This window comes from Budorcas taxicolor, chromosome 20, assembly GCF_023091745.1.
Source record: "Budorcas taxicolor isolate Tak-1 chromosome 20, Takin1.1, whole genome shotgun sequence".
NCBI lineage: Eukaryota > Metazoa > Chordata > Mammalia > Artiodactyla > Bovidae > Budorcas > Budorcas taxicolor.
In genome coordinates this window covers 20,555,873-20,568,522 of record NC_068929.1, presented here as the reverse complement: position 1 = coordinate 20,568,522, position 12,650 = coordinate 20,555,873, and the positions used below count along the sequence as shown (strand labels likewise).

Sequence of the window (12,650 nt, the reverse complement as noted above, 5' to 3'; positions counted from 1 at the left end):
TTCTATAGAAGTGAAAAAGGATGGGAAGGGCTACCCTCATCAGTACAGGGAAATTGTTCTCCAGTTTTTTTCTATTATTACCAAGATAGCATTCAAAGTGGAGAAGGCAATGGCAACCGACTCCAGTCCTCTTGCCTGGAAAATCCCATGGATGGAGGGGCCTGGTAGGCTGCAGTCCATGGGGTCGCTAAGAGTCAGACTCGACTGAGCGACTTCACTTTCACTTTTCACTTTCATGCATTGGAGAAGGAAATGGCAACCCACTCCAATGTTCTTGCCTGGAGAATCCCAGGGATGGTGGAGTCTGGTGTGCTGCCCTCTATGGGGTCGCACAGAGTCGGACACGACTGAAGTGACTTAGCAGCAGCACCAGCAGCATTCAAAGTGAGACAATATTGGGAGCAGTGTGGATCCATGAGTACTAGGGAGCGGATGATGCTGAGACATGAGCCGCATTAAAGAAATCAGCATGAAGTTATCTTTACAGCTATGAATGGCTTTGCAATTATAAAAAATAATTTTATGCTTCTCTGCCTCGTATATCCTTTGTTAATTAAAAATAATTACTTTTCAGTTTGGGAGTGCACAATTGAATCATTGCCATTCTTATAGTGTTTTTTTTTAGGTTAACAAAATGTATCTTAACTTGAAAAAGAATTACAATAGTGTTTGCTTTCATAGAAGATGGTTATTAAATTCACAGCATGCTTGAAATGATAAAATTTTTAAGGTGCCAGGAAATATAATGATAAAAATAAAACATTGTGAGTATTTTCTTGTATAAATTATATTTCCTTACAGACTTTTAATGTAGTTAAAAGTCATAAAGACATTAAGAATGTTTGAGTTTCACACTTTTAATAGGTTTAACTGAAATACTGTATTTCTTTGAGAAAAAGGAATGTAATTCACCTGCCCAAGATAGAACACAATTAAATTTAACTCTACTTACTATCAAGCTGTTAAATTTTATTAAAACAAAAAAAATATTGTGACAATATTCAAACCTAAACGCTAAAATGTAGTGCTGCCTTACAAAGTAGGATTTAACTTATAAGTAGACTTAATTTCTACTGTGCTGTTTAAATTGTAACAGAAAAATAAGATGAAATTTGGCTGAAAGAAGTAATGTACCTTGAATACTATGACAAAGAGAAAAGAAAGTGAAGTCGCTCATGTTGTGTCTGACTCTTTGCAACCCCATGGACTGTAACCTACCAGACTCCTCCATCCATGGAATTTTCCAGGCAAGAGTACTGGAGCGGGTTGCCATTTCCTTCTCCAGGGGATCTTCCTGTGAATACTATGAGATTCTTAGTATTCTTCTATTACAAATGTTATCATTTTTTCATATTACTAAAATGCTGTTTAATATAACTAATGAAGAAAGATGATTTTGGTCTGTCTAAGCATTGTTAGCAAATATCTAATAATTCTTAGTGAAAACCTAATATATAATAATTGATACCTTCCAAAAGCATCTATGGGATAAATGTTTTCCTATCCTTACTATAAAAAATATATATATTCTGTTGCAAAATAAAGCACTTTGAAGCTTTCCAAATACAACAGAAAAATTATTTCACCAAGAATTCTATTCCTGGGTTGTAACAGAGCCTATTTTATATTTTTATATTTGTATTTATATATTATGTTTTCATATTGCACTTTATGGGTTTCAAAGTACTTTTCACTCAATTAGATTTTCAGTGAAACCTTGGAAAGTTGTTAGGGCAAGCATACTTATCCTATTTACATACGAAAAAGCTGAGTCTCACAGAGGTTAAAGGTACTTGTGCAAGGTCTTTCATGAAGTTGGTGGCAAAGGTAAGGTGGAAGTCTGTACCCTTGCCACACCAGCCTGCCTTTTGTTGCCTCCCTTGTTCTCTGTAATGAATGTTGCCATTACAGTCAATTCGCTGATTAAACGTCCGTGGATACTAAGGACCCAGTGTACTAAGCCATCTTCTCTAAGGGACTTAGTCATTTGCAGATTTTGGTATCCAGGAAGGTTCTCAGAACAACTGTGGTGGAATGGCAGGAAACCAAAGGATACTGAGTCAATATAGATACAAGCTAAATTAATTTCCCTCTTTAATGACAGACTAACATAAGATTCAGGCTTCCCTGGTGGCTCAGTGGTAAAGAATCCGCCTGCTAACGCAAGAGATGTAGGTTCAATCCCTGGATCAGGAAGATCCCCTGATCCAGGAGAAGGAAATGGCAACCAACTCCAGAATTCTTGGCCTGGAGAATCTCAGTGACAGAGGAGCCTGGCGGGTTATGGTCCATAGGATTTGGCCACTAAACAAGATGAGATTTAAGGGAATTCTAAAGTATGGCATTATAAAATTAAATCTTTGTTACCATGAATTGAAGAATAGTATACAAAGTAACAATTAATGACAGAGATGAAGTAAGTAAAACTGATTTATTTTCCCCTTCTGTTTCCTGGGCCCCAAAGATAGGACAACTACATTGTAAAAATAACAAAACCAAAAACTTAACTTGCAAAAATCCTGAAAAATACAGAAGGTGAAAAAAGAAGAAAAAGTTACTCTAAAAAATGTGAACATTTTTACATAGACTTTTCTCCTAATTGTTTTACCAATACATATTTTTACATAGTTGAGGTCATGTAATTTACAGTTTTTTTCCGTCAAAGATAGTTAACGTAAAAAGTACACTTCCCAGTTATTATACAATCTTGATAATCAATATTGAAAGCTGCTGTGGATGATTTCATTTTGTGAATGTGTAAGAGGTCACTAAATCTTTCCTATACCATTATTGTTAAAATAGATCCACACACATTTTACTGCATCTATGAAAAATATTTTCTAAACTTTGAATTATTTCCCTAGTAGAGATATCCAAAAATGGAGTTATTTAGCCAAAATATATGAACATTTTAGTCTCTGAAGATATACTAATAGATTATTTTCTAAAACAATTTTCATTCTTATCAGTAGAATATGAAAAAATGTCATTTCACCTTAAAAAATACATAGGTCCATGATATTCTTATATTCTTTTTTCCAAAGGAGAAATATTTTATTATTTTTCTTTGATTATTAAAGTAATACTCAAACATTGCAAAAAAGTTTAGATTATACAAAAAGGTTTTAGAAAGTGAAATCTGCATCTAAGCTACTGTCCTTATCTAATTAAACATGATAAACTATTTTTTAAAATTTTGGCTGCACTCCATGATATTCAGGGATCTTAGTTCCTCCCCGCCTGCCAACCATGGATTGAATCTGTACCCTCTGCATTGGAAGCACAGAATATTAAGCACTGGACCACCAGGGAAGTCATTAATGTTAATTGGCAAAAATCTATGTCACCATTTTTGATAGGTAGAGAGTATTCCATTGTATGAACATACCATAATTTATGTAATCAGTCCTTACAATATGAAAGACATATTGTTTCAAGTTTTTTAAAAATTATAAACAAAACTGAATCTGCTGCAAAATTATATCACCAAGGGCAGACCGATTAGTTTCTCGAAGTCTTACTCTCCTAACCCGGTAAACTTCAAGTGAGTTGATGTATAAGCAGCTGAAATAAACTGTATTATAGAGCTGCCCATGACCCAGTTTTACCCCAGCTGCAATATTAAATGGTGTGTAGAAAACTGGAAATCCTATGACTTGGGAGTACATATTAGTTTTCTTTTTTTTGCCTATTTCTTTATTATTATTATTATTTTACTTTACAATATTGTATTGGTTCTGCCACACATCAGCAAGAATCCACCACGGGCGTACACGTGTTCCCCATCCTGAACCCCCCTCCCACCTCCCTCCCCGTACCATCCCTCCGGGTCATCCCAGTGCACCAGCCCCAAGCATCCTGTATCGAACCTGGACTGGCGATTCATTTCTTATATGATATTATACATGTTTCCATGACATTCCCCCAAATCATCCCACCCTCTTCCTCTCTCACAGAGTCAAAAGACTGTTCTATACATCTGTGTCTCTTTTGCTGTCTCACAAAGAGAGTTATCATTACCATCTTTTTAAATTCCATATATATGCGTTAGTATACTGTATTTGTGTTTTTCTTTCTGGCTTACTTCACTCTGTATAATTGGCTCCAGTTTTATCCACCTCATTAGAACTAATTCAAATGTATTCTTTTTAATGGCTGAGTAATACTCCATTGTGTATATATACCACAGCTTTCTTATCCATTCATCTGCTGATGGACATCTAGGTTGCTTCCATGTCCTGCCTATTATAAACAGTGCTGCGATGAACATTGGGGTACACGTGTCTCTTTCAGTTCTGTTTTCCTCGGTGTGTATGCTCAGCAGTGGGATTGCTGGGTCATACATATTAGTTTTCTATTGCTACTATAAAAAATGATCACAAATAGTGTTGTGCTAAGTTGCTTCAGTCGTGTCTGACTCTTTGTGACCGTATGGACCATAGCCCACCAGGTTCCTCTGTCCATGAGATTATCCAGGCAAGAGTACTGGAGTGATGTGCTGTATCCTCCTTCAGGGGATCTTCCCAACCCACGGGTTGAACCTGTGACTCTTACATCTCCTGCATTTGCAGGCAGGTTCTTTACCACTGGTGCCACAAAAACAGATTTATTGTCTGAGAGTTCTGAAGGTCAGCTGTCTAAAGTCATCTGTAGGACTGAGTTTCTTACAGAAGCTGTAGGGGAGAATCCATTTGCTTGTCTTTCCCAGCTTCTATATGCTGCCTGCATTCCTTGACTTATGGCCCATGTTGCTGTGGCCTCTGCTCCCGGAGTCACATTTCTCTCTCTCTCATACTCCCGTCTCCCTTTTATGAAGACCGCTGTGAATACATTGGGTCCAGCAGATAACATTCCCATCTCAAGATTTTTAATTTAACCATATTCGCAAAGTCCTTTTTCCATGAAAAGTAGTATCAGTTCAGTTGCTCAGTCGTGTCCGACTCTTTGCGATCCCATGGACTGCAGCATGCCAGGCCTCCCTGTCCATCACCAACTCCCAGAGTTTACTCAAACTCATGCCCATTGAGTTGGTGATGCCATCCAACCATCTCACCTTCTGTCGTCCCTTCCACCTCCCGCCTTCAATCTTTCCCAGCATCAGGGTCTTTACTGAGTCAGCTCTTTGCATCAGGTGGCCAAAGTATTGGAGCTTCAGCTTCAGCATCAGTCCTTCCAATGAAAAGCAATATATTCACAGATTTCAGGGACTGGGGTTTGGCTCTTTTATTCTGTCTACACAAAGCAGTTATCTAAATTTGAGTCTGTGCTCCTTGACTTAAGAATTTGGAATTACTTAATTCATATGAACCTGCCAAGTTGCTTCAGTGGACCAGGGTAAAATTGGGTCTTAGGCAACTCTATAATATAGTTTTTTTTTTTTTAGCTGCTTATAAATTAACTCATTTGAAGTTTACCATGTTAGGAAAACAAGTCTTTGCAATCCCAAGGACTGTAACCTACCAGGCTATTCTGTCCATCAGATTTTCAGGCAAGAATATTGGAGTGGTTTGCCATGCCTCCCTCTAGGGGATCTTCCCGATGCAGGGATCAAACCCATGTCTCTTATATCTCCTTCATTGACAGGTGGGTTCCTTATAACTGGCACCACCTGGGAAGTCCTGTGTCCTCTTCTAATCTGTAAAATAAAGCAAAGAATATTTTCCATCTAGGGTGGTGATGAGGATAATTAAATCATATGTGATGTCTTCAGTTTAATGCCAAACATTTAAAAGAACACTTAGAACAGTAACTGGCACACAGGAAAAATCTAGAGCTTAGTAATCATAATATAATTACTGAGACCAATGAGTTGCATTATTATTATCTTTAACTGTATCTTGCAACCTTCTTGAGACTGACGGGTGAGGAAAGCTCTGATCTATCTTTAATTTAGCATTTGTTTCATCAACTTTCTGTTTTCTCTGTTAGTTTTCAACTGTTTTGGGGGAAAAGCACTGAATATATATTTATATTTTAAATATATTCTGAACGGTCCAGTGATTATTTAATTTAAATTAATATTTGTCTTTTTCCTCCAAAGACTGTGAGAATACTGTGAGAATATGAGAATATAGCAACAAAATGAAATTATATGAAATTATTTATCCAACTGTACACATTTTTTTCCTACTACATTTTACATTCATAGTAGCTGAAGCTAGGACCTCCAAGTGCATATTAATTTGGTGCCCTGAAATTGTAGGGAATATGTATCTATGTGCATTTTTCTGTTACCACATTCCTTCAATATCTGAAGAACCCATTATTCCAAAGAGAAAAGAGCCTCCTAAACTGATTTTTTTCATCTTAATTAAAATTAGGTAAGAGTTGGACACGACTGAGCGACTGAACTGGAACTGAAACTGGAACTGGAATCTTTTCTCTACTTTGTTGCATATTCCTTATAGCCTTGTTATGCAATGTGTGATCTATGGATGAGCAGCATTAACTGGAAACTCATTAGAAATGAAGACTCTCAGGCCCCATCTCAGACCAACCGAATCAGGATCTGGTTTTTGTTTTTTTCCTAACAAGATCCCCATGTGATTCTATGCAAATTTAACAGTTGAGAACTATTACCTTCCAGTAAAATCAGAAGATACAATCATGCAAAATAAACTAAAGCATAAAATGTGCCAACAATGCCATCTAACTAATGGAAAACCTTGTTAACATTTTGGCATATACTAATTTCCAAAAAAAACATGCCAAGCATATTGTTTGTGACCCATTCTTTCTCTATTGCATTGTGAACATGTTAACAAAATTTAAAAAATTTTAAGTTTAATTTTGCATTGGAGTATAGTTAATTTACAGTGCTTTGTTAGTTTCTGGTGTACAGCCAAGTATATATATAGTTATATATATACATGTTGCTGTTGTTTAGCTGCTAAGTTCAGAGAAGGCAATGCCACCCCACTCCAGTACTCTTGCCTGGAAAATTCCATAGGCGGGGCAGCCTGGTAGGCTGCAGTCCATGGGGTTGCTAAGAGTCGGACATGGCTGAGTGACTTCACTTTCACATTTCACTTTCATGCACTGGAGAAGGAAATGGCAGCCCACTCCAGTGTTCTTGCCTGGAGAATCCCAGGGACGGGGGAGCCTGGTGGGCTGCCGTCTAAGGGGTTGCACAGAGTTGGACACGACTGAAGCCACTTAGCAGCAGCAGCAGCTGCTAAGTCGTGTTCGACTCTTGCAGCTCCATGGACTGTAGCCCACCAGGTTCATGGGATTTCCCATGCGAGAAATGGAGTGTTTCCTGCCACATCAGTGAACAAAGACGTCACAGTCATCAGTGATTCCAGCCCTCCAGGGCACTACAGGAGAAGACCTGCACCATCTGGCAGCCATTAGGCTGCAGCCAGGCCCTACAGCGAGCACTGAGGTACTCAGGATATGAAATACACAGAATACTGGCCTCAGGATAGCTACGATGCATATGAAAGCAATGGTTTCAGTGAGCCCAGACTCTTGCATCTTCCCAAACATAGACAAATGCTAAATTCTTTAACGTGGGATATCTGGTTTTCTTTAATTCACAAAAATACTTTTGATGTTCAGACTGCCTGCACTTCATTGCAAACTTCTACCACTCTCCCACCCCACCTCCTCCAAGCAGTTCTCTCAGGGCTACTTGAGATACTCCCTCCCACCCTTAAGTTCTAAAAATTTCGGCCAAATAAAACATGACTCTCAACTTCAGACTGTGACTATTTTTTAATTCAACACAGGCAAGAATACTGGAGAGGTAGCCATTTCCTTCTCCAGGGCATCTTCCCGCCCCAGGGATTGAACCTGCACCACCTGCATTGGCAGGCAGATGCTTTACCACTGAGCCACAGGGAAGCCTGTACCTCTATATACCCATTCTTTTTCAGATGATTTCTCAACATAATTTTTAATGTTTGCATTGTATCGACAATTTGTATTATACATGCATCTGTCATGATTTAATCATTCCTTTCTTGGTGGTCATTTAGGTACTTTTTAATATTTTTACTTTGAAAAACAGCTCTTGGGTGATGAACATCCTTGTAATGCAAGGCTTATGTTTGTCTGATTCAAATCGTAACACTGCTACTTACTAGCTGTGTGAACTTTCACAGGTTACTTGAGCTCTCCTTGCTTTGGCTTCTTCATTTGTAAAGTCGGCACAGTAAAAAGCATCTCATACGGGTGTTTTAAGGATTTAAACATATGATTCAGCTGAAGATCTTAGAACTGTATCTGGCACATTCTAAATGATTGTTATCCATCTTTTAAAAAATTATTATTATTAATCCTTATGAACACGTGACTATTTCCTTACAACAATTTTTTTCTAAATGTAAGAATACTTAGGTCACTAAGCTAGTTAATAGCAGAGGCAAAGATAACTGGATTTATCTCATTTTAATCTCCTCCCCCACTCCTCATCGTTCTGGACTTAAGTGCCCACCAAGCAAGTGTATGACCTTAAAAAATAAATATACGTGGGAGGGTTGACCGCTGAGAGTAGGATTATTTTAAATCTTTTCTCTTTAGACAGATCTGTAAAACAGTGCAGTTTGGCAGCTGATATCCATAATAAGAAAGGGGAAATTATTTTGATTTAAGCTTCAATCAACCCAGGAAACAACTGATTTTCCTGGGAGTAGGGCAGGGCGAACCTATGGTTTCCATGGTTACAGATCGCGCAGCGACCGGGGTCCCAGCTCCCATACTGCGCAAGCGCACAGAGCTGCCTTAGATGCCCGGCGCCTTTGGTTTCGAAGAGAAAGCTCCTCCTTCTCCTTTCTCCGTTCTCCTATCATCTTCTCCCTTTGCCTAGTCCACGCGCGCCGGTGTCCGTGACGCAGTATTCATGCGCCCGTGTCGTTTACAGCCGCGACGCTGAACATGGCGCGTTCCTAGAAGCCGTTTTCGGCATCAGTAGGCGGCGGCGTGTGGACTGGAAGCGTGGGGCGCAGAAGCAGCCGACGCCGCTTCGTGTTGGGGCGTGGAAGCGGGAGAGACCGACTGTTCCGGACCGAACCAAACAGTGAGGCCCCGGCTTGAGGGCTTCAGAGCGCGCGCCTGTGGAAGGGAGGAGTGGGCTGGGCAGCGGAGACCTGAGAGGCGAGGGAAGAACGTGTGGCTGTTGGGAGGCCAGGCATAGCAGTAGCGAGAAGAGGGCGGCCTGCAGGCTTGGCTCTCTGTTACTTTAAGGACCTCTGGGAGCTCGAGGTTGCCCCAGTAAGCCTGGCAGCGGGAAGCATGATCGCGGAGGAATCAGGGTCCCGGGAAGCACGGACTGGAGGAATCAGGGTCTGGGGAAGCACGGACTAGGTGTCAAAATGAGGACGTAGGATGCTCATTGTGGCTGCGGTTGCGGGTTAGGGTGGTGCATTTGCCCTTGGGGGATAGGTGGTGCTAATTTGCAGAGATCGTGGTCGTCTTTAGTATAAAATCCTTGTATGTTTTTGCATATTGCATCCACGACATTGCTGCTAATAGCAGTGCTGTGAAAGCTTTAATTGACTATTAGATCCTTGCTTGCCTTTAGAGAAAAAGTGAAGGAAGTTATATATTTTCATAGAGGACCTACTTGCTAAGGTATGGCCGCCAGTGCTTGAGCCCAGCGTCTTCTGCAGCTTTTGAGGGTATTTGTGATTCAGCAATACTATATTGAGGCCCATCGCGTCTATCATGTTTCTTTATCCTTTTGTGAACGTGGTGGTGAAAGAGGGCAGTATTATCTTTTCAGATTAACTTGACTACATAGGTAGGATTGCTGTATTGCCTCCTGGAGCCAAGATTGCAGTTGGCATCTCCCCTCCCCACCCCATTTGTACGAGCTCAGTTGTAGTGCCGTAGTGCCCTTGCAGTTTGTCTATTCTTCAGAAGGGAATAAGGAAGAGCAGCTTTCAACCGTAATGCTTTTTATTTTTTTTTTCCACGGACTGGGAGTTCATTCCTTCATTTTCACGTTATTTCAGACTTCTCTATTCATTACTGAGGCTTCAGGTTAAAGGCGGTGTTACTACGACATCCTTTTCTTGACATTCCCTTGCATCTTTTGTCACTAAAGAAGCTTTCTGTGAAATTAGACTGAACATCTCTCCCTATTGGTGTAATAGGATTGTGGAATTTTCCCCCTGTAACTCCTAAGACAGGGAATAGAAGGAACAGTTTAATTATAGCAGTGATTTGTGGCAATATATTACAGCCTTAGGGCAGCTGGACCGTCTCTGCCCTAGTTACACTTCCTAAAGCAGAAGGAACTACCGAACACAAATGAGTTTAGTTGTGATGATGATAATTGGAGGTTCTAAATAAATAGGTGAAGATTATTCAGGACCAGACTTGAATGCAAAAGAATCCTTGTAGACACTTGGCAGTTAAAGTGTACTGAAAATCTTTCTAGAGATAAGTACGTGTGTTTTTCCAGAAATGTTCATAGTTTGAGAAAGAAAAATATGTTTGATTAGATAGATTTTAGCCTTTGTGTTGTATTTATGTTTGTGTGTGTGTTTGTTTTTAATCTTGGGCTTTTCCTAGTTTAGTGTTATTGATGACAGTTCCTTTCTTTTCCTATCTGCATCAAATGGGGACTGTCACTTAATTTCAGAGTGTTTTAGGAAACAGCAAGACACATTTTGGGCAGGTGTGAATCTGGAGTGTTTTTGCTTGGTTTTCTAAATATCAGGCTGATTACAGATAAGTCGACAGTTAAAAGCTTTGTAGAACTTGAGCTGCAGCAGTGTTCTACCCTTGCTGCTCAAAATGTGGTATATGGCATGACCTGAACATTTGTTAGACGTGCAGCTTAACCCAGACCTACTGAATCAGAATCTGCATTTTAACAAGCTTTCCAGATGATGTGAATGTATATTATAGCCTGAGGCACACTACATTGGTTGGTAAAAGTTGAAGACCACGGTCGTGCACAAACCTGCATAAAAATTATAGCACTTTTTATTTTTAATCTGAGGTGATCTTATGCGGGATATCAAGTCTGATTTGTCTGGTTGAAGCAGCTAAAGGCCCAGCAGTGCTAAGTGACGTGCATAAGGTCACATGTTATCTAAATTTTTAACTCAGGTTCTGATTCACTATAATGCATTTCTTTTGCTAGTTACTGCTAGAGTTCACCTTAGCAAAACTGAACTAAAGCATTCATGAATGACAGCTAGGTATTCATTCAATAACAAACATTTATTGACTAATGGAAAGGCAGCCTACTAATCCTGGATGTCTTTAGTGATTACTCTTGTCTCCCATGGTGGTTACTAGCCCACCACCTCCTTCCTTCTTACTCTTTCCTGGATAATCTTGGTCTCTGTTTCACAGAGGAATTGCTGGGAAATCATTGCTTTTGCCCTCTTCACCCATGTACTCGTCCACCTTTATCTGTTCATTTCTAATTGTGCTCTGGATTTTTTTTTTTTTTTCCTCAGGGACAGTGTTTACTTGATATATTAGTTTGCTGGGGCTGACATAACAAAAAACAGAGACTGGGTGGCTTAAACAACAGAAATTTATTTTCTCACAGTTCTGGAGGCTGGAAACGCAAGACCGAGGTTAGTGCAGAATTGATTTCTTCTGAGGCCTCTCTCCTTGCATTACATATGACCACATTTTTGCCTCTTTACATGGCTGAACCTTTGAGCACTAGAACCTCTAGTGTCTCTTTTTCTCTTTAAAACACCAATCACACTGGATGAGAGGCCACGCTGATAGCCTCACTTAACTTAATCACATCTTCAAAAATCTTATCTTCAATATTAGGGATACTGAGGGTTAGGGCTCCAACATATGAATTTTGGGGAATACAGTCCATAACAGTTGGTTATCCATTTTACTCTCAGCTGGTTCTAACTTACTAGGATTTAAACGTACTGCACTCATCTTAAATATACGCTTTTCACTCTAGATTCCTCTTCACTGTTATCTGTAATAATTTTTTTTAAGTTTCTTGAGCTGTCTATATTCATTTTCTCCACCTTCCTGTTACTTATTTACTTATTTTTCAATGTGTTGAAGGCTGCTGTCTGTTGCCATCACTGAGTTTGATGGGGTGATGGTCACTATTGATCGCTTTAGTCTGAAATCTAATGGAATCTTGTAAATCTTTTGACATTTTGACTGATTGTCCCCTTGAAATTCTCTGACATTTCTGTGCCACTGTAGTCTCCTTACGTCCTTTCTATATCTTGGTCAGTCTTTCCTTCGCATATTTTCTCTCCTCTCTGGCCACTTTAAACATTCATTTCACTCTGGGCTACTATCTTCTGCCTCTCTGCCTACTCTATTTGAAGGATTTCATCTGTTATGACTTCAACTTCTGTCTTTATTTTGATGATTCCCAAATCTCTGTTTAGTATACATCACTCTTAAGCACCGACACACTGTGGTTGTTGTAAGACACCTTAAACTCATGTCAAAAAAACTATGTATCTCACCCTTTCTGAAGTTGCTTCCCTTCCTCTTGTGATTCTTGTGTACAACTCATCACTCAGTTGGAGACACCCAGAATCTTAACTCTTCCCTGTTATTATGTTGGTGTGCTGACCTTCCCTCACTTTCCTATATACTAATTAACTAGGTCTTGTTTTATCTCTTTCATCTACTTTTTCTCTGGCTACCACCTTGGTTCAGATTATCAGTATTATCTGGCCTTCTCTGTAAAC

General features: G+C 39.5%; 1 protein-coding gene across 1 annotated transcript in view; it reads left to right on the top strand.

Annotated features, from left to right (window-relative positions):
- The first annotated feature begins 8,897 nt into the window (after window positions 1-8,897).
- Window positions 8,898-12,650, top strand: part of IPO11 (importin 11) — a 190,268-nt gene continuing 186,515 nt past the window's right edge. Inside the window, exon 1 of the mRNA XM_052659057.1 lies at window positions 8,898-9,019. The gene's annotated coding sequence lies outside the window, so the exon portion shown is untranslated. The remainder of the gene's footprint in view (window positions 9,020-12,650) is intronic.